We start from the raw sequence: 20,091 nt of genomic DNA on the forward strand, positions 1-20,091 counted from the left end.
TAATGTATTCAGTAAGCAAGCAGAAAACTGAATCATGGGAAATAAGCAGTCATGTGAAGAGTGGCCATCAGTCTGTCATGGAGGAACAACATGCACAAAGCCCTGGAGTAGGAAGAAATTTTATAATATTCTTTATTTTATTTTATTTTTTAGAGTGAGAGGGAGAGAGAAGGAGGGAGGGATAGAGGGAGAGAGAGAGAATCTTAAGCAGACTCCACACTTAGTGGAAGCCCAACACAAGCTCAATCTCATGACCCACTGACTGAGCCACCCAGGTGCCCCAATTTTGTAATATCCTTAAAAGTGATAAAAGATTAATATGACTAACTATAGTGAATGAAGGATAGAATTGTGGGAGATGGTATTTAAAAAATAAAGTGGGGATGAAATCATATCCATATGGCATTTGGACTTTATTCTATATCAAATGAGAAGTTATCTACACAGAGAGGGGTGTAATTGGAATAACTTTTTTTAAACTATTACTTTTGCTGCTATGCAAGACAGTAGAGGGGCAACAGACAAATATGGAACCGGGGAGAGGCTGTTGCAAAAATGGAAGAAAGATAGTGTATTGGTTTCTGATGGCTGCTATAATAAAGTATCACCAACCCAGTAGTTTAAACAACAAAAATGTGTTGTTTCATGGTTTTGGAGGCTAGAAATCTGAGATCAAAGTGTCAGCAAGATTGGTCACCTCTGTGAGAGAGAATCTATCCCATGTCTCTTCCCTAGCTTTTGATGGTCACTAGCAACCTGTTGCATGCCTCGGCTTGTAGATGTATCACCTGCTTTCTACCTCCCATATGTTTGTCTGTCTCTAAATGTCCTCTTTTTTTTTTTTAAAGACAAAGTCCTATTGGATTAAGGCCCACCCTAATGACTCATTTTAGCTTAATCACCTTTGAAAGACTCTATCTCCAAATAAAGTACATTTGAGGTACTGGAAGTTAGGGCTTCAACATATGAATTTTGGGGAGACCCATGTTAACCCGGAATAGAGGAGATGGTGGAGTTGATGAGGAGATACCAGTGCATTGATGTGACCAGTGAGGAATAAGGAGGAGTAGACCTGAATCCAGTATTTAATAACTGGTTTGCAAACTATGCAGTTACTGGAAAAGTAAGAGTAAGGTAGAAGCAGGTGTTCTTTTTTTTTGAGGAAGTGTGGTTTGAAATGACTTTCAGATGTCTAAATAGAGATATCATATAGACAATAGGACATACGAGTCTAGGGATGAGAGAAGTAGTGAGTGGAGATGTAAACTTGCATTCAGCAAATAGAGATAGCTTGTGAAGCCTCAGAATTTTGAGATTACCTGGGGATGGAAGATTGAGAAGAAAAGAGGCCCAAGCTCATGCCTGGAGGCACTACAGACTTTAAGAGGTAGGAAATAAAAGGAGCCTGCATAGGAGAGCCATAAGGAGCAGTCGGTGTTATGGGAAGAAAGCCAATTCTCTTGCTCATATTACAGGAGCAAAGACAGGAAAGAGCTTCTAGAAGGGCAGAGTAGTATGCTGCATCAGTTACCACTGAGAGGGGAACAAGATAAGGAAAGGGTCTGTAAAGCATGGCAATGCAAAGGTTGTAGAGTGACTCCGACGAAAGTGCCTTCAGTCTAGTGATGGGGCAGAGGCCAGCTGGAAGATGCTGGATGGGTGTACATGGAAGAAAGCGATAGTGAAGAGGTCATCGGAAGAGGAAAATTGAGGTCAAGCCTGGATCTTTTTTTAAGGATCTTGTATTCCGATGGGAATAAGCTACTCTAGAAGGAAAATACAAGAAAGCTAGAGCAAAGGTGACTCTGAAGCAATTATGACCACCTTCTAATACAGATGAGAACACAAGGCTCTATGACATCAGGAAAATCCTTACAGGTCACACAACAAGCAAGTGACAGAGGCAGATTTCAAACCAGGACCTGACTGGCTCCAACACCACTACTGTTTCCTTAACAACAGGCAGTCCCTCTGAAGTGAGGTAATGCCCATCTAATATCATGTTATTACTTTATTTTCTGCAGGAAAATTGTCACCCTATTCTTTTTACAGATTTCCTTTTGAGTTTTGGAAATGTCTGAATTCAAAAACTTGAACCACTCTAAACAATTATACTCTTTCATAGATGCTTGCATTGAATGTTGCAAGTAAAAATAAATAATTATGAAGTTTGGACTCTTTAGGAAATAAATGTTAGAATATGGACTGAGCTTACAGAAAGAATTAGAGCTTTCAAATGAAATATGAACTGAGATCTCATACATGCTTCTGTTTGGAAAGAACAGGTGGGGATCTCTTTCTATGAAGAGAAAAGAAAAAGATCTTGACAAAAAAAATGCTTTACAGGAGAGAAATGGAACATAATTAATGGTCACAGATTAAGAATTAGAGTTTAAAAGGAAAACTAATGTTTGCTGTGTTTTCTTCCCTCCAAATAACTTCTAACAATAATATGGCTTTGAGAAACCTCAGATGCAGAAGAAAAACAAAAATAATAGCTTTTCTCTAGTTATAAATAAAAATGAATGCTTGGATGACAATTGCTGATAACAGTTAATTAAGGACAAACAAAATTAATTTGTACTCACATTCAAGAGTATGTACTACTCTAACCTTTGTTTTAACTTGGATATAATCTTTCTCGAGAAGAAAAAGCACAAATTAATTAATATGAACTGTTTTTCCAATAAAGTTTAACATTTCAATTTAAGAGAACTAATAAGTACAATTGTCTTTCTAGTGCAGATTTTCTCATTTTTCTTCTTTTGTAGAAGCTTCCAAATCTTCCCTCAGCTTTTGAAAACTAGAACTACATTTCCCTGGAGGCAGCTAAACAAAATTTTAGACCAGAGTCTAACCTTGACTTTGTAAAATCATTTTAATAACAAAAATTTTACAAGAAGTCAATATAAGTATCTCTCTATTCACATAAACAAGTTCTTTCAAGGAAATACCAATTGTATGTCAATTTAAAAAGTGATTCAAACTGCACCTCTCATCCAAAGGGAATTAACTCCTCTCCTTAGAAATGTTGGCGTTCATTTTTTGGCTCTGTTAGTCCTGAATAGTTCAATAAATGCTGAGCTTCAGTGTAATGTTTGCAAATAGAAGAAAAATTGCCCCAACTCTGTCTACCCTACCAGAATAGTTTGAGAATTTAATCAGATAATAATAGATATAGATAAAGGAACACTTTTAATAGATTGCTAATAGTATCATACCCCTGTGCTTGTCTGTAGAACTGTCCATTAAAAGGCAGAGACAATTGGTTTGTATTGACTGCGTAGAGGTCATATTTTATGGGCTTTTCTCTTGTGAAAGTGTTTACATTAGGAAAGTCATCTTGGGCTTGCTGGTGATTGTAGAGCACTCCAGCTGTTCCACTCATTAGGAAGATGGCTTCATTATGAAAACAATAATTTAGGGATGAATATATTTAAAATACTAAAGTAAATGAGAGTTTTATTCTCAGAAAACTATTTTCAGTAACACTATTTGGGGGTCCTTACTTCTAGAAACCAGGGCAATGGAAAGCACAAGCATCAGAAGGCACTTCCTTGATTTGGCACAAAATGGTACCTTGAAACAATACAAAAACCATTTGTAGCTTTGATCAGTTTGCAGAGGACATAAGTTGATGGTCACTCCTTTCCTGAGGACAAGAAATGAGAGGCCGCTTCACTGAGCCGAGTTTAAATATTCCCTTTCTGACAACAAAGCTGTTGGCCAGCTACAGCGACAAGCATTTGGTATGGTTTTCCATAATTCTGATGAAAGGCCACCATATCCATAAGTTGTGGAAGTGCCAGATTTTGTGAGACTTCTGTCTTAGTTTATTCAGGATACTCTATAACAAAATACCCACTGGGTAGCTTATAAACAACAGAAATTTATTTATCACAGTTCTGGAAGCTGTAAGTCTGAGGTCAGGATGCTGGCATGGTCAGGTGAGGGCCCTCTTCTAGCTTTTAGACTTCTCCTCGTATCCTCGCATGGCAGAAGGGACTAGGAGATTCTCTGGGGAGTCTTTTGAAAGAGCATTATCCCATTCATAACAGCTCCGCCCTCATGATCTAAATGTTTCCCAAACATCCCATCTCCTAATACTATCACACTGGGAGTTAAAATTTCAACATACATAATCTAGGGAGACATATTCAAACCACAACTACTTCCAATGCTTGCACCAAGAGTTCTACAGAACATCCACTCTTACAGTTCCATATGTATTTTTGTTCTTAGTCTGAAGACTTTTGCTTTCCTTTTGCAAATAACTAATCATAATTCTTTTTTTATATGCTCTGCAATTATAAGTTAGGGAAATTATCCCCTTTGCTTCAAATTGTAGAAACAAAAATCATACCCAGCATTTGTGACATAGCATTCTTTTTTTTAATTTAAATTCAATGAGCCAATTTATAGTACCTCATTAGTTTCAGATGTAGTTTAAATAATTTAAAATTTAAATAATTTAAAAGTTGTGTTTAACACTCAATGCTCATCACATTCCATGCCCTCCTTAATGCCCCATCACCCAATAAACCCAACCCCTTGCCTCCCTCCCTTCCAGCAACCCTCAATTTCCTAGAGTTAGGAGTCTCTCATGGTTTTTTGCCCTCTCTGATGACTTCTCATTCAGTTTTCTCTCCCTTCCCTATGGTCCTCTGCCCTGTTCTTTATATTTCACGTATGAGTGAAACAATATGATAATTATCTTTCTCTGATTGACTTATTTTGCTTAGCATAATATCCTCCAATTCCATCTCATTCATGTAAATAGTACGTAGTCATTGAATGAGCTTCTGCTTACTATAAAACATTCCTCATTGTAGAGCTCTCTCAACCACACCACCGTGTGGCTAAGCCCCATCTGTCCTCCCAAGACTGTTCCATCTAGATTCCCTGGATTTATTCAGAACTATCTTGCTGCATATGTCAACCATCCAATGACTTACTCACATGCTTTGTTAGAGCCAAATATCCTCAGTTCTGTGTCTTAACTTATTTTGTGTGTTTTAATTTCAGTTTATTGTGGTAAGAAAACTTAGCATAAGATCTTTCTTCTCAAAGGGTTTCCAAGTGTAAGATATAATATAGGGACAAGGTTGGACAAGTAGACCTCCAGATCTTGCCTCACAGAAATGTCATGCCCATTGATTAATAATCTCCAATTTCCCTCCCCCTAGCCCCCAGGGACACCATTCCACTCTTTGATGCTATACATTTGACTACGGTAGATACTTCATATGAGTGTAATCGTACATTATCTGTCTTTCTGAAACCAGCTGTTTTCACATAACATGATGTCATCAAGGTTCATCCACAGTGCTGCAACTGCACCTCACTTTAGAGGGTTCAGAGGACAGGTTTGTCTTCTCCCTACATCTCTGGTTCTGTAACTGAAGATTTGTTTTCCTTCTTATATAAACTATGTCCAACTTGTTTCCCTTCTCAAAGAGCAAATGTGACTCATTAATTTATAATCGACTTTCTTTTGAATTTTATTTTAGATTTATAAAAAAGATTGTGAAGATTGTAGAGAGTTCCCATATACTCCACACCTGATTTCCCCTATGGTTACCATCTTACATTAGTACATTTGTCAAAAGCAATGAACCTGTATCATTATATTATTAACTAAAATTTATACTTTCTTAGTTTTTATCAAATGTCCTTTTTCTATCCCAGGATCCCATCTAGGATACCATATTGTTCCAATTAGTTTAGTTTTTAAATAAACAAACATGGGACGCCTGGGTGGCTCAGCGGTTAAGCATCTGCCTTCACCTCAGGGTGTGATCCCAGGGTTCTGAGATTGAGGCCCACATCGGGCTCCCTGTGTAAAGCCTGCTATGTCTCTGCCTCTGTCTCTCTCTGTAGGTCTCTCATGAATAAATAAATACAATTTTAAAAAAATGCACAAACAACAAAATTATTATATATTTCTTGATATAGTTTCTCAGAAACTCCAAAGTACTCTCAAGAAAAAAAAAAGGGGGGGGGGTAAAAAAAAGCCCACAAAGTTTCAGAAAACCAAAACTGTAACTTTCATGAAATTATAAATCAGAGAGTGGCTTTTGATAGCATTCTCTCTAGTTATCTATTTTACTAGTGATGACACAAGGGCCCAGAAAGCAGGTGAGTTCTTACCCAGGTTTCACTGCATGTTGATGATGGAATTGGGACTGAAGCACTTGATAGATATTTTTGAGCATTCACCATTGGTTCTGGCAAATTTCTGACCTCAGAAGTCTGGCCATACCTAAAGTAGAAGACAGGAAGTTTCCACCTGACCTTCTTGCAGCTAGGATTGGAGCATGTGACCTGGTTTCTTTGGGTTAGACTTGCGTTTGGAAATAAACAACATGAGGAGGTGATATCTGGAGACAGAGCCAGTTATTCCTTCAGACAGGGTGACAGTGGGACCTTTGGCATCTACTCCGCAAGTGCCCTGGGTAAGAGTCAGGTTTGTCTTAGAGAAGCCCTCATGGTGTGATTATATACACTGTGTCTGGTCCTACAGCACCAAGGCCCACTCTCTGACCATCCTTGGGGTACATGGTATTACCTCATATCTCTTAATACATTTCTTCTCTGTATGAGTAATGAAGAGATTATAGTGTTTAAAATAGGAATTCTGACCAATAAAATTGAAATTATCAGACACTTCTTTCATGATCAATTTTGTTTATTTCTACTATGTAATTCATCTCCCAAAGTTTGATTTGTAGCAAAGTGGTGATACTTCTGTGTATTAATGCCTTCCTTTCATTCCTCTTACACTTAAATGAAAAACATAGGAAAAAGGAAAAATGTGTCGGTGCTTATAGTCATTTGTTAAGACTGCCACAACAAAGTAGCACAAACTGAGTGGCTTAAAAACAGAAACTTATTACCTCAGAGTTCTGGAATCTAGATGTCCCAGATCAAAGTCTTGGAGAGCTTGATTCCTTTTGAGGGTTGTGAGAGAGAATTTTTCGAAGCCCCTCATCATTTCTAGCACTTTTCTGGCAATCCTTGTTATTTCTTGGCTTGTAGAAGCATTACTCTGACTTCTGCTTTCTTCATCACATGACATTCTCCCTGTGTGCCTATCTGTGTCAGATTTGCCCTTTTATTTAAGATACCAGCCATATTGGATTAAAGCCTACTCTAATGACCTCACTTCACCCTGATTACCCCATAAAGACCCTCTCTCCAAATAAGGTTACAATCTAAAGTACTGGAGGTTAGACTTCGACAAAGGAATTTAGGGGACACACAGTCCAGCCCTCCTGACTAGATGATCAGCTTACTGAAGCTAACTCACGCAGGGTCATAAGCACTACTGGGGCACTAGGACTAGGACTCTGAGGACACTGGTAACTAGGTAACTAGGTGGTGGTATAGTCTGTAGCTCAATCTATGAATTTCCTGTCAAGAAACCAGGGTCTAGATCAGGCTTTAGGCAGGGGGATCTCTACAGGTGATAATAACGTCATAGGCTTTCATATCTTCCCAGAGAGAAACTGATTACATTTCCTCCTTCCTTCCTTGGTCCTCCTGCTCTGCACAAAATCAATCACCAAGCCTGTCAACACCACCTCTTCACTATCACCTGGCCATTCTCTTCTTTCAAATCCCTACTGCATGGCCATATTGCACACCCTCATTTGTTATTTAAAAGGTGACAATAACTTTATTTTATTCAAGTATCTGTAAGGCTGCATTTTTGTTTAACCTGCTTTTGCATTTAAATCTTTGCTTATTTGAAATTTATTTTGAGTAAGAAATAAAGATGTGATCCCAATTAATTTTTCCCCTCTAATGTCTTGCCAATTGTCCCAATACAATTTATTGAATAATCCATATTTCAATACTGATTTCAGTGCTGTCTTGGCCAGAGATTAACTTTCTAGTGTTTTTGGCTCTAATTTGGATTCTCTTTCATTCATCATTTTGCCATTTTCTATATTGATTCCTGTTTTAGAGAAGATTTATGATATATATTTATGACATTAAAGCTATTTTTTATTACTCCCCATTTCAGAGTTATCTTTCCTATTGAATATTTATAAGATAAACTTTAGAATAATTATGTCAATTCAAAAAAATCACTGGGATTTTTAGATTGAGGATGGGCTAAACTTTATGATACTGAGTGCCCCTCATTGCAACTCAGGTAAGCTTCTTCACTTACTCATCCTCTCATTTTCCACTAAGTAGGTTCTTTTGGGTATCATCAGAAAAAAATACTATGTATTTTTATTAAGTGTACTTATATTTGTTTGATGCTATTGCAGTTATGAATGGAATTTTTTTATTCTATTTTCATTTTGTTTTTCTTAAGAGAAAACTATTTAGTTTTGTATTTTTATTTATATCTGTCAAGATTACTGAACTTATTGTATGCACTGGTGACTCAAGAGGTCTTGTAAGGTTTTCCAGAAATGCCATCATATCATCTTCATGACATTATTGTTTTCTACTTCTGTCAAAGTTTGACCTCAAAAAACAGAAAACATAAAAGATCAGAGAGGGTGATCACATAAAAACAAAAGTTAAAATCTGAAATTTAATAAATAATTTCATCAGCTTTATACTAAGAGCTAACACAACAAAAAAGACAGCTATGTCAATAGAGAAATAAGCAAAAAATATATAAATATTAATTTATAATTATTTATTTTATTATAACTTATAGATTATAAATTTATAAATTATATTTATACATTATAAATTAGTTATAAATTTGTTAATTTATTATTATTAATATATAAATATATAAGAATATATAAATATCTAATTCCCCAAACATGAATGACAAATAGGAAACCTATAAAAAAAATTAAGCCCTAATTAAAGGAAAAATTCAGCAATAAAATGAGATATTTTGCAGCTTATAATGTTGATGAAGATTAGAAGTATCAGCATCAGTGACTATGGTGTTAAGGGAAAGAGGCACTTTCATTCAATGCTATAGGAAATAGAAACTGGTATAGCAAATTTGGAAAAGAATTTAACAATAAGACTCAAAATTTATATCCTATATCTCTTTAACTCAGATTGCCTTTGCAGTTAATTTTTCCCTACATGTTCTCAGGAAAGTCTAGAGGGATGCTGGGTGGCTCAATCCATTGAGCATCCAGCTTTTGATTTCAGCTCAGGTCATGATCTCAGGGTCATGAGATCAAGACCTGAGTCGGGCTCTGTGCTGAGTGTGGAGCCTACTTAAGATTTTCTCTTTCCCTCTCCCTCTCCTCTTCTACCTCTCCTTGTACTCTCTTTCTCTCTAAAAAAATAATAAAAATTAATGAAAGTATACAATAACACATGCTCTATGGATATTCAACACAGCATTTTTTATAACAGCAAAAAGCTAATGTCCATCCATAAGGGATTGGTTAAATGAATGATAGTACATGTGTGTAACGGAATACTCTATAGCCACTTAAATAATAGCAAAGAGCTATATTTATGCACATATAAAAACATTCAGAACATTTTACATGGCAATAAAGTAGCATGTGTATTATAATCCCATTTCTTTAAAGTTATTTTTATATTTATATACTGTCTTAATCTGTTTGGGCTGTAGAATAGAAAACCATAAACCAAGTGGCTTATTAAACTACCAACATTATTTCTTACAGTTCTGGAGGCTGGAAAGCCCAAAATTATGGTGCTGGCAGATTTGGCATCTGCCGAGAACCCTCTACCTAGCTGGCCAACTTTTCCTATAACTTCCCATTGTGGAAGGGGTAAGAGCCCTTTTTAAGACTACCTTGATAAGGGCACTAATCACATCTTAATATCATCACCTTGAGGGATGGGTTCCAACATATGAATTTAGGGGACAGAGGACAAAAATATTCAGACCATAGCATATACTTGCATACGTTTCCAAAACTGTCACCTATTTAAAACCAATGTAATGCCTTTTCACTAGGACACTATTCAAACTCTGATAGTGTCCCATGACCTACTTATCTGCTGCCCTGATCTAATCTGGTTTTTCTTTTCCTCTACAATCTTAAATCATAGCATGGTCCCTTCCTCATTTTGCCCAGACACACTGGTGCCTCTGGATCCCCCAAGTTCTGTCTCACTCAATGTCTATGTCTGCTTCTTCCTCTATGCAGCCTTCATGTCTCAGTTGAAATATTCTTTATCGAAGCCTCCTTTTCCTGCTCTCTGGAAACCTCCCCAGTCCATATCAGCACACACTGTTTCCTCTTCTCATGGCATTTGTTACAGCCTTCAATTGTTTATGCGTTGAGCTGTTTTCCTGTTTATTATCCACCTCAGTCACTATACTGGAAACACAATGAAACCAACGACCATAAAATTTCTCATTCATCACTGCCTGACACTGTTAAATGATCAATAAATATTTTAAAATGAATGAATACACATGAAGAGATTTCTGTATGTAGTCTCTGAAATGTTAACGATGTTTATCTCTGGTTATTGGGATTTAGATTATTTTAAAACTTCTTCATATACTTCTTATGCATTTCTGCACTGATAATACAATAATTGTATTTCTAATTATAAAAATCTCTTTTCATTTATTTACTCATCTATACATATCAATGTGCGTATATGAATGTATATATATAGAGTGTATGTTTATGTGCATGTGTCTAGTTATTAAGCTTGCATCTTGGGGTGCCTGGTAGCTCAGTCCATTAAGCATCTGCCCTCGGCTCAGGTCATGATCCTGGGGTCCTGAGATCGAGTCCCACATCAGGCTCCCTGATCAGTGGGAAGTCTGCTTCTCCCTCTCCCTACTTCTGCTCTCTCTCTCTCAAATAAATAAAATATTTTTTTTAAAGCATGCATCTGATCAATACTTCTCTATAGCCTGATTCACTATCACTTAACAGAATACATTTTAAACACTTTAGTGTGATATCCAACTCTTTTACAAAACTGCTTCAAGGTCCCATTTAAATCTATTTTTTTCTAGATTAATTCATCCTGACAGCTCACCCTGGGCTTCAACCACAATGCAAAGCATCCCTGCCTTGGATGACACATGGCACTCATATCTCTCTGAGCTTGTACATGATCTGTCTTCCTAAAGAACACTCATCTCTATGCTCTCTGCTTGATAAACTCTCAGATTAGTCCTAGCAGTAGGGTGGCAGTGGGCTCTGTAAAAATGTAGTTCCTAGGTTTCTGGAGACTGGATTCTACCTCCAGAATGTGAACTCTCTAAGGCCGGGAACTTTGTCTTATTCAACTTTGATTCTGTAGCCCAGGTGATGTCTATCGTAGGAATTGTTTTTGAATTATGTTGCAAGCAAATTTTACAAAGAGAATATTCTAGGTACTATTTTTTAGAATAATTAGTTCCCAAAGTATCAAAATAACAACAATCATTTTATCATCTGTCACTGCTTCTCTGAGTTGGAAATAAGAAGGGCTCAGCTGGGCAATATTTGGCTCAGGGATGCTCATGCGTTGCAGTCAGATAGCAGGTGGAAGTAGAATGGGGGGACTGGACCTAGCAGCTGAATGGTCATCTTTATCTCCCCATGTAATCTGCAGGTCTCTCTGTATCCTTTCTCCACATAGATAATGGTAGTCATATGCCATTATACCACTATCTGGTATATTTGCTGATAGTTTGGGTTTCCTTATAGCATGGTGACTCCAAAGTAGAATGACTGCTCACACATCAGCTTCAGGTTCCAAGAGCAAATGTCCCAGCTAACAACAGTGCATGCTTCCTTGCATTCAACAATCTAGCCCCAGAAGTCATCCCTGCTGCTGCTTCTTGATCAAGAGTGAAGAGTGAGCCGCAAAGGCCAGCCAAGACTCTGGAGGAGGGGACATGGATCTCACTTGCCAGTGAGATGACTATCAAAAAATTAGAGAAGATGTTTTCAAGTCACTGCACAGATTTTTATAACTGGTACCTGCATCCCCTGCAAAGACCTTTACTTACAGTCCCAATAAAGGATCAAAGGATCTGGGTATTTCACAGGCTGAAATTATTAACACTTAATGCAAGAACTACATTCTCAGCTTAAAGAGAATGCATTCTTATTGTTTTTTTTTTCCAGCCTGTTTAGACTGAAACAAACACAAGTTAAAAAAAAAAAACAACAACAACAACAAAAAAAAACACCTGGAAGTGACAAAAAGTGCAGCTTTGATGTTTATAATTTACAACCGATGTAGAAGTTGCCAATTTCTGCTTTTATCTGTAGTTGTGCTCCTTCCTTGGATGCACTGAAATCAAAGAGTTCTATTGGTTAAAGAGTCTCTCTTTGAATCTGGAAGATGCTACTCAGGTAGATGTATTGAGGCTTAGCTCCAAATTCACATCATAGATCTTACAAAAGGAAGGAATTTTAGAGCTCTCAGAAGCCAAGTGTGTTCACAGGCTCATTTCTCCATTCCTTATACTGGAGACAGGGTTCAAGCAGCCTGGTGGAGAGCAAGTCTGGAGAGGTAGCCAAATTTGAAGGTTCAGAATGGCAAAGGGGACCTGAACATCAGAGAAATGATTAGGAGCATTAAATTCTGCTAAGGGATGAAACAAATCACATCACTGCATTAAAAAAAATACATGTATAGATTTATAGATTTGCTTTTTGGAGGGTCATCATATGGAAGAGGGATTCAACAACCAAATATTTTCTAGCCTCTTATTTGTGTGAGGCCCTCAACCTGGCTCAGGTTGCCTACAAAGAGCATACTCTGGCTGGTTGGAGAGCTACTGCCTTTTCTGGGAGTGAGGTTGAGCATTAGGAATGGGAGTTCAGCTGAAACCTTAGGAGTGTTGAGTCTATCAGGAGGAGGGCTGGTGAGGGCTATGGAGCATGTGCAGCCCATGCCCCATGCATGAATCCATGCATGTATGCAAACTGACTTTGCACTAAGAGGGGCCATGGGAGATAGGGCTGCACAACAGTAGAGATCTCGTCTATGCCAAATCAAACTGTGCTGTCTGAAATTGGAATAATCATCTCCCAATACCTTCAGTTCTACCATTCAGATGCTGTACCATAAGTATTAAATGAAGTATTTCCTATTATTTTATTTTCTTCAAGTAAAAGCATTTACTAAACTTATAACTCAGTGAGGTATATTTTTTCATCTTTACAAAGCCCCTCCCCCAAATATCAATAAATCAAAAACTGATAAAATAAGCATTTATTATATCTAAGGTCGGCTTCACATGGGGGAGTTAGAGTAACAAAAATCAGTACTGTGTTTGGAAGACCTACTGTGTGCCAGGAATGATGCACAATATCAATTAATCTTCAGAAATGTTTGCATTATGCATTATTTTTCAAATTTTATGTTGAAAAAACTGACCTTGAGAGGTTAGTCCATTTCTCTGAGGTTATCACATTATGGATAGTGCTCCTGGGATTTAAACATAGGCCTATTGTGACTTCCATGTGCTTGTTCTATGATAACACACCATTTATAGTTTTTGAAAACTGACCAAATAAGTGGGTTTAAATCATATGCAAAGAAGGATATAAGTAAATGGATGATGTTTTCTTTCTTCTAACTTTTTTTTTCATTTAAACAATGGCATCGTGATACGGAAAGAGTATCCAGGTTTGAGTTCTGTCTATTCACTGACACTGTGTCCTTTGTCAAGTCACTCATTTTGCCTTGTTGAGCTTATTTCTTCATCCTAATTATGGAAGTTAATAACTTCCTCTCTGCTCATACCTTGAGATTATTATGAAATTAAGATAAAACACTGTATAGGAAATTATGTGGAAAACTGATGACTCTAGATATCTCTCAATTGAAATACTGCCCTTGTTAGTCATTTAAACATCTGCTGGATCTATTTCTGGCCCATAGACCCCTTTAGGGGTTTGGTTTTCAAGAGATGCATTGTTCATTGTAGATGGAAAGGTGTGTGGAGAGATACTATGTGTTGCCATTCCCACAAACATGAGCCATTACGAGAGCTGGTTTTCCTTTGGGTCTTTTCCAACCTTGATATTCTTTGAGATCTCTGGAGGGTGCCCTGCCATATGCCCTGGGTGCTGTAGTGACTCACCATGGATCCAGGCCTCCATGCACAGATTTAAATGTGGTGAACCTGCCAAGAGACGGAGAAGATCACATAGCCATTTTTAGTTCTCGTGACTTGAAAAGCACATTTATTCATTTATCATTCATGTATTTGTTCATTGATATGGTAAACATTTATTAAGTACTTGAGAACTGGGTACACAAATGAAAGAAAAAAAATTCAAGAAAGAAGGTAAACGAGGTCCAATTCCCAGCTGGGATACAGTCTCCAGTATACTACAGGAGACAGATATGTGAACAAAAACATGTGTAAAACAACACCATGACATTGATAGGCACTCTTGAAACTACTACACTACTTCATGAAGGTTGAAGTAACCAGGCTGAGTTTGGGTCTTACTTGCTGAAGAGAATCCAGCCTAGAAGCAAGTACCTTGAGTTTCATATAAAATAAAAGTCAGGAGCCCAGTATTGGACATTAGGGGTGAATGAAACAAATAATCCACAAATATGGGAACACAAGGACAAGCAATACAAACCAAGGGATCTGACCATTGCTGTGAATGGCCCTGAAGCCCTGGTAACCAATAACCAGTGACCAATGAGTTGAGAGTGATCTGTGCTAATCTAAAGGTTTGGAGCCAGATATATACAAAATGGAAACTAAACAAGAAGCAGCATTTGTGCTGGACCTTGACAGCTCTTATAACTGCTCATGACTGCAGTTGTATGATGGAGATCGCACACAGGAGATTCTTACACTCCAAGCAAGCAACCAACGTATCACAGAAAGTAATTAAAGTTGGAGACGTGTCCTCCAGTATTCATTGGCCCTTGTCTATTTCTGAGCCAATCTGGCTTTTTGATCACATCAAAGAGAAGAAAACTTTTTTTTAATTTTTTTTTTTTTTTTTTTACTTTTTGTTTGCTGGGAAGCCTAGGGTCATAAAGACAAGAAGACTGAGTTCACTAGGATATTAACTTTAAAAGCTGCACTCAGGGGTGCCTGGGTGGCTCAGTGGTTAAGTGTCTTGCTCTTGATTTTGGCTCAGGTCATGAGCTTAGGGTAATGAGATCAAGTCCAGCATCAGACTCTATACTGGGCATTGAGCCTGCTTGAGATTCTCTTTCCCCCATCCCTCTCCTTTCACCCCTCCTGCTTCTCATGCTGTCTCTCAAATCAATAAATAAGCAAATAAATACAAAAGATGCATCCAGGTACCTAGTCAGAGATAGGAGATAAGGCAGATTGATCCATAGTGTTGGCCTAGATCTGGGACACCAAGCCAGACTAACCAAAACAGGAAAATACAGGAGAATATAAAGGTATAGTTTCAGTTCTTAGAACAAATGGCAATAATTTTAATAATAATTTTAAAGACAGAAGTTGGAATTATCAACTAATTCTTTTCAAATGGATAATATTAAAAGTACAGAGAGTGAAGGAGCTTGAGTTCATCCTGGCTGGTTGGGATGATATCATGAAGAAGTCCCAAAATGTACCTGAATGCCATTCGAAGACACAGGGCCTCTATGTGGTTCCTCCCATTTTAAACGCACCTGAGAGCAGGTGTCTGGAGGGTGAGGTCTAGGAAAAGGTGGCCACTATGTGTAAGCCCTAGAAGGGCATGAGAAGAAAAAGAAAAAAAAAAGTCTGCCAGAGATCAAAGAACCACCAGAGACTTCACAGAGAATGTTGCAGAATCTCTGGGACCATCTGGAAAAGGAAACACCTGCTTCTGAGTAGTACCTGGAAGACGCCTGTGATTCCACCCATGTAGCAGAGTCAAGCAGTCTGCTTCTAGCATTTCTGAGATAGGCACCCTGGCCCTACTCTCTCACCTGCAGCTTTAAGCAAGCCATTTAGGGACACCCCCAGTCTTGGGTTTTAATCTATAAAATAAGAACAATGGACTCTTTCCTGCAAGAATGTGAAGATGATTAAAGACAGTATGTGGAAAGACTTATCTAGTAAGTTCTGGGTTCCTGAAAATCACTGATTTTCTCTTCCCTGTGACTTTTTTTTTTTTTTTTCAGTATCATGAGTAATAAAAGTTGCGGGCAGTGGAGAACACATTGCTGAGAATCTTCACTGTTTTCCCAGGAACAGGGGGTGCAGCTTCAAGCCCAGAAAGTGTGATGCCTTCACTCCAGGTCTGCCTGGATGCATCAACTCTGACCTGGCCTCTAGGGGCCCCTGGAATTCTCAGTGGCCCTGAGGGTGATTCACGCCGGCACCAGACAGGGGCAGATCCTGGCTGCTCCTCATATAAATATAATGATTTGTATAAATATCTTTTCTATCAAAGTATTACAAGAATGTGGGATTTCATTTGCATACCCCTGATGATCTCATTATACACTATTTTATCTCCCCTTTTCTATCTGTCCCTAGTTAATTGGGTCCTATGGTATTAAGTTGCCTGAAAAGGCAGTTTCTACTCCTGAATTTCAGATTTTGGCTTACAAGAAAGTTGGTGCAGATAAAGTGATGTTATATGTAGATAGTAAGTAGGAGCCTTCCTAGAGGCCTTATCTCCTTCCTAAATATCTTTTAAGTCAACCTTTTTTAGTTTTATCTGCTTATACATGGCGCTCCAATCCGGGCAGTGCACCTAATGCCACCGCCTCTCCTCATTAAGTTGATTGAATTTCAACCTCCCCATCAAGATGCTCTGTCCCAGTGAACATTTGGCCTCGTTGCCTTTTTATTTCCGGCTGTCACTTGGAAAAACAGTAACCTCCTATCTGCCTTTCTCATTTTGCACAATCAGCAGAATGAGCCAGGTACTTCCTGTGTGCAGAAGACTCACCACCAACCTTCCGCCTCGGCTGCCTGCACAGCTGGCCAACTTCAGTGGGTGGCCGGCAGGGGATCCAGCCTGGGAGCGTGCGGGCCGAGAAGTCTCAGTCATGGAAAGGAACGTCATCCCCAGTGAATGAGCTCCTGCTCAGACAAGAAGCTCAGCAGAAGAGGCCATGTGGGAGATGAGAGATGAGAGCAGAATGTGGAGAAATAAAAGGGAAAGAAAGGGAAGAGCATGTAGTTTCTCCTGGGCCTACGTACCTGTCTGACTCCTGAAAAATAGGCTTATTCTCAATTCTAGAAATATTTACCATCTTTTTTTTTATCTCTCTCTCATAAACTGCTATGTCAAAAATCTTGCAAGAATTCAGGCACACCTGTCCCTTCCCTCAAGGACCTTCTCTTGAGATAGAATAGGTCCCCCCTTTTCTCTGTCCTGTCACCATTATCACTCACACTTACCTATCAGTGGTCAGCTTGGGGGACCCTCTCTTCATCTATAGCCATACACACACACTTATACTTAGCTTGCTCCTAACAAATGCCACATTGTCCACGTACCTGTCTTTTCTACCTAAAGTCAGATTCTCTAGTTTATTCATCTCTGCTTATTTGATGCAAGACTTTGGTGGAAAGAGGACAGACCCACCAGTGCAGTGGACAGTCCAACAAAGACCATGGTGTTTGTAGATTTTCTTACAAAGGGTTCCAACCAGGTTATTCTAGTGACATCAATGCTACCAGTCATCCCTCAGGGTCCTTGGAGAGCCTGACACGATTCCTAACAGGTTGTCGATTTTAAACACAGTTTTGTTGACAACATGTCATATTTAAACAAACAAGTGAGTAAATGAACAGGTGAACAAAGAATGAATGAGCACTTTTCACCAACTTTCCTGCTTTGCCATTTAACTTGTCAAAAGAGGACATAGGACAATACTTTTGATAAAGCACCAGTTGGAAAACATTGGCATAAATTAGTAAAAGTCTGCAAATGTGAGTTTCTCCAAGTAACATAAATAAGATGAAAAAAGAAAAATCTCAGATATTGAATTATGGTATATGCTTAGGTTAAGTCATTTCTATGTCATACCAAATGTGTGCTTGAAAATCCTTTCTATATCCTAATGAAGATTTTTTTGATATTTGAACTTGACAGATCAATTTGTGACCCTTCCCCCATCAATGCATGGCTTGATCATTGCATTTATTATCTTGAGTTTGTAATTAGCAAGGATGATGCTTCAGAACAACATGTGCATGTGGGGAGCGGGAACCTTGGTTCATGTTATGTAAAAAAAAAAAAGTAGTAATAAAGAAAACAGGGATGACTTTGCTCAAAAAGTTTGCTGGTACATTTACAGTCATTGGTATCCATAGGGCACTGATGGGTACATCACTCCAATTATTAGATAAAGGTCTCTATCTCAGAGCAATTAACAACAACAACAAAAAAAAAATACTGCAGCAAACAAGTGCTTCAGTGGGATAAACTCCCTACAGTTGAATTACTTTTTTTTTTTCCTGTAAGTATTCATGCATTACCTTTGGGTAAAAAAAGTCTATAAAATTTTTTTGAAAAAAATTTTTGAAAATGCACCTCCTTTTTGAAACCTGTTTACCGAAAGAAGAACAAAGAAACATAATCGTCTGGCTAAATGGATACCCATAAGAAAGATAATTAGAGAGTTCTTGTGTATTTCCTAAGCCATTTCTCCTTCAGCTGTTTTTTTGGCCAACCTTGGACTCCATAAAAGCCAACTATTGGCTTTTCAATCTTTTTATGACAGAGGATCACTGTAAACGCAGTTGTTATGCACAGTCTTTTATATTTGCTCATTTATTCATGCACTTAGCAAATATTTTTTGAGATCTTCTATGTTCCAGACACTCTTCTGGACACTTAAAATGCTATGATGAGCAAAAATGATGCATTTCTAGACCTAATGAAGCTTATAGTGGGGAAAGAAGCTAGTTATAGAAAATATAATCACACAATTGACTAATGAATAACCGTTATAATGTGGTACAGAGGTCAACATCAAAGTATAATGAGAGGACTTGGCTAGTTGGACAGCCTGGGCCTGCTCTTCTGAGATGGTACATAGTTTCTGGAATTTAAAGAGTTAATAATTTTAATAGGCAACCAAGTGTTGAAAAACTGTTCCACTTTTGGGGCTGAGGAACAGCATATGTGAATTCCTCTGGGTAAGGGTTGTTTGTTTTCTTCATATCCATTTGTTGGTGTGTATATGCAACAAATGCTTTTTGAACACCAAATACTTTCCCAATGCAGTTCTGTCTCAGTCTTCAGAGGTCATAAATTAGTGGGGCAAACAGAGGGACCAGGATCTGTCTCAGCCTTGAAAAGCATCACAGTCTACTACAGACCACAGAACCAGGCAAGGTTCCAGACTCAGAGATATTCTTTCTGTCCTTATCAATCTTAAGGGGGCAATGCAGGAACAGAGACTAAATTCTAGTAGCCTGGGTGGCTCAGTGATTGGGCATCTACTTTCAGCTCAGGGTGTAATTCCAGGATCCCGGAATCAAGTCCTGGATTGGACTCCCTGCAGGGAGCCTGCTTCTCTCTCTGCCTGTGTCTCTGCCTCTCTCTCTCTCTCTCTGCATTAAATAAATAAATAAATAAATAAATAAATAAATAAATAAATAAATAAATTTTAGTACCTAATACCTAATAGGATGCTGTCCCTGGACATGGTGACACAATACCAGCCCATTCCCACTTGTTAGAGTTGTCAGCCCCAACACTATCTCTGCTTTATGGAGCTGCTGTTAGGGGTCCTCACTAAGCAGACTCTTAGAGCTACCACTACTCCTGTCCCACAAAGAGGCTTAATTAAGCTCCCAGCTGGGCATAAGCAAGATATCCTGAAGCAGAGAATGGGTATATTCCAGGCTGACTGGTCCAAGTTTATGTGCTTAGAAACCCTGAGGCTCTGGAAATAATACAAGTCTGTTAGAAGACTCTAAGAGTACCAAAATCATGCCCCTGCCAAGGTGGAACTGTTACTTCCTTGATTCATTCCTAGATTGTATTTCAGATGTCAAATCTTGGAAGAACCCTGGCTTTCAAGACCAGCCCATTAGTCTTTAACTTCTTCCTCCAATCTATTGAGGTATGATAAAAATTAGAGTAACAATCTCAGCCCCTTTTTTTCAGCAAGGATTTGAAAACAAAATCACTGTATTCTTGACATTGGGTATGGAGCAGGGATTAATGTTGGCCCTGCAAGCCGGGTTCTGCTGGTGCAGGGCTCCATCAC

At 38.3% G+C, this 20,091-nt stretch overlaps 1 long non-coding RNA gene across 3 annotated transcripts in view; it reads left to right on the plus strand.

The window, feature by feature from the left end:
- The first annotated feature begins 1,871 nt into the window (after window positions 1-1,871).
- LOC112653821 (uncharacterized) overlaps window positions 1,872-20,091 on the plus strand; it is a 63,433-nt gene continuing 45,213 nt past the window's right edge. For all 3 annotated transcript variants that reach the window (XR_007409933.1, XR_003132555.3, XR_003132554.3), the window contains exon 1: window positions 1,872-1,981. This is a non-coding gene — a long non-coding RNA (uncharacterized LOC112653821). The remainder of the gene's footprint in view (window positions 1,982-20,091) is intronic.

This window comes from Canis lupus, chromosome 3 (assembly GCF_003254725.2).
Source record: "Canis lupus dingo isolate Sandy chromosome 3, ASM325472v2, whole genome shotgun sequence".
NCBI lineage: Eukaryota > Metazoa > Chordata > Mammalia > Carnivora > Canidae > Canis > Canis lupus.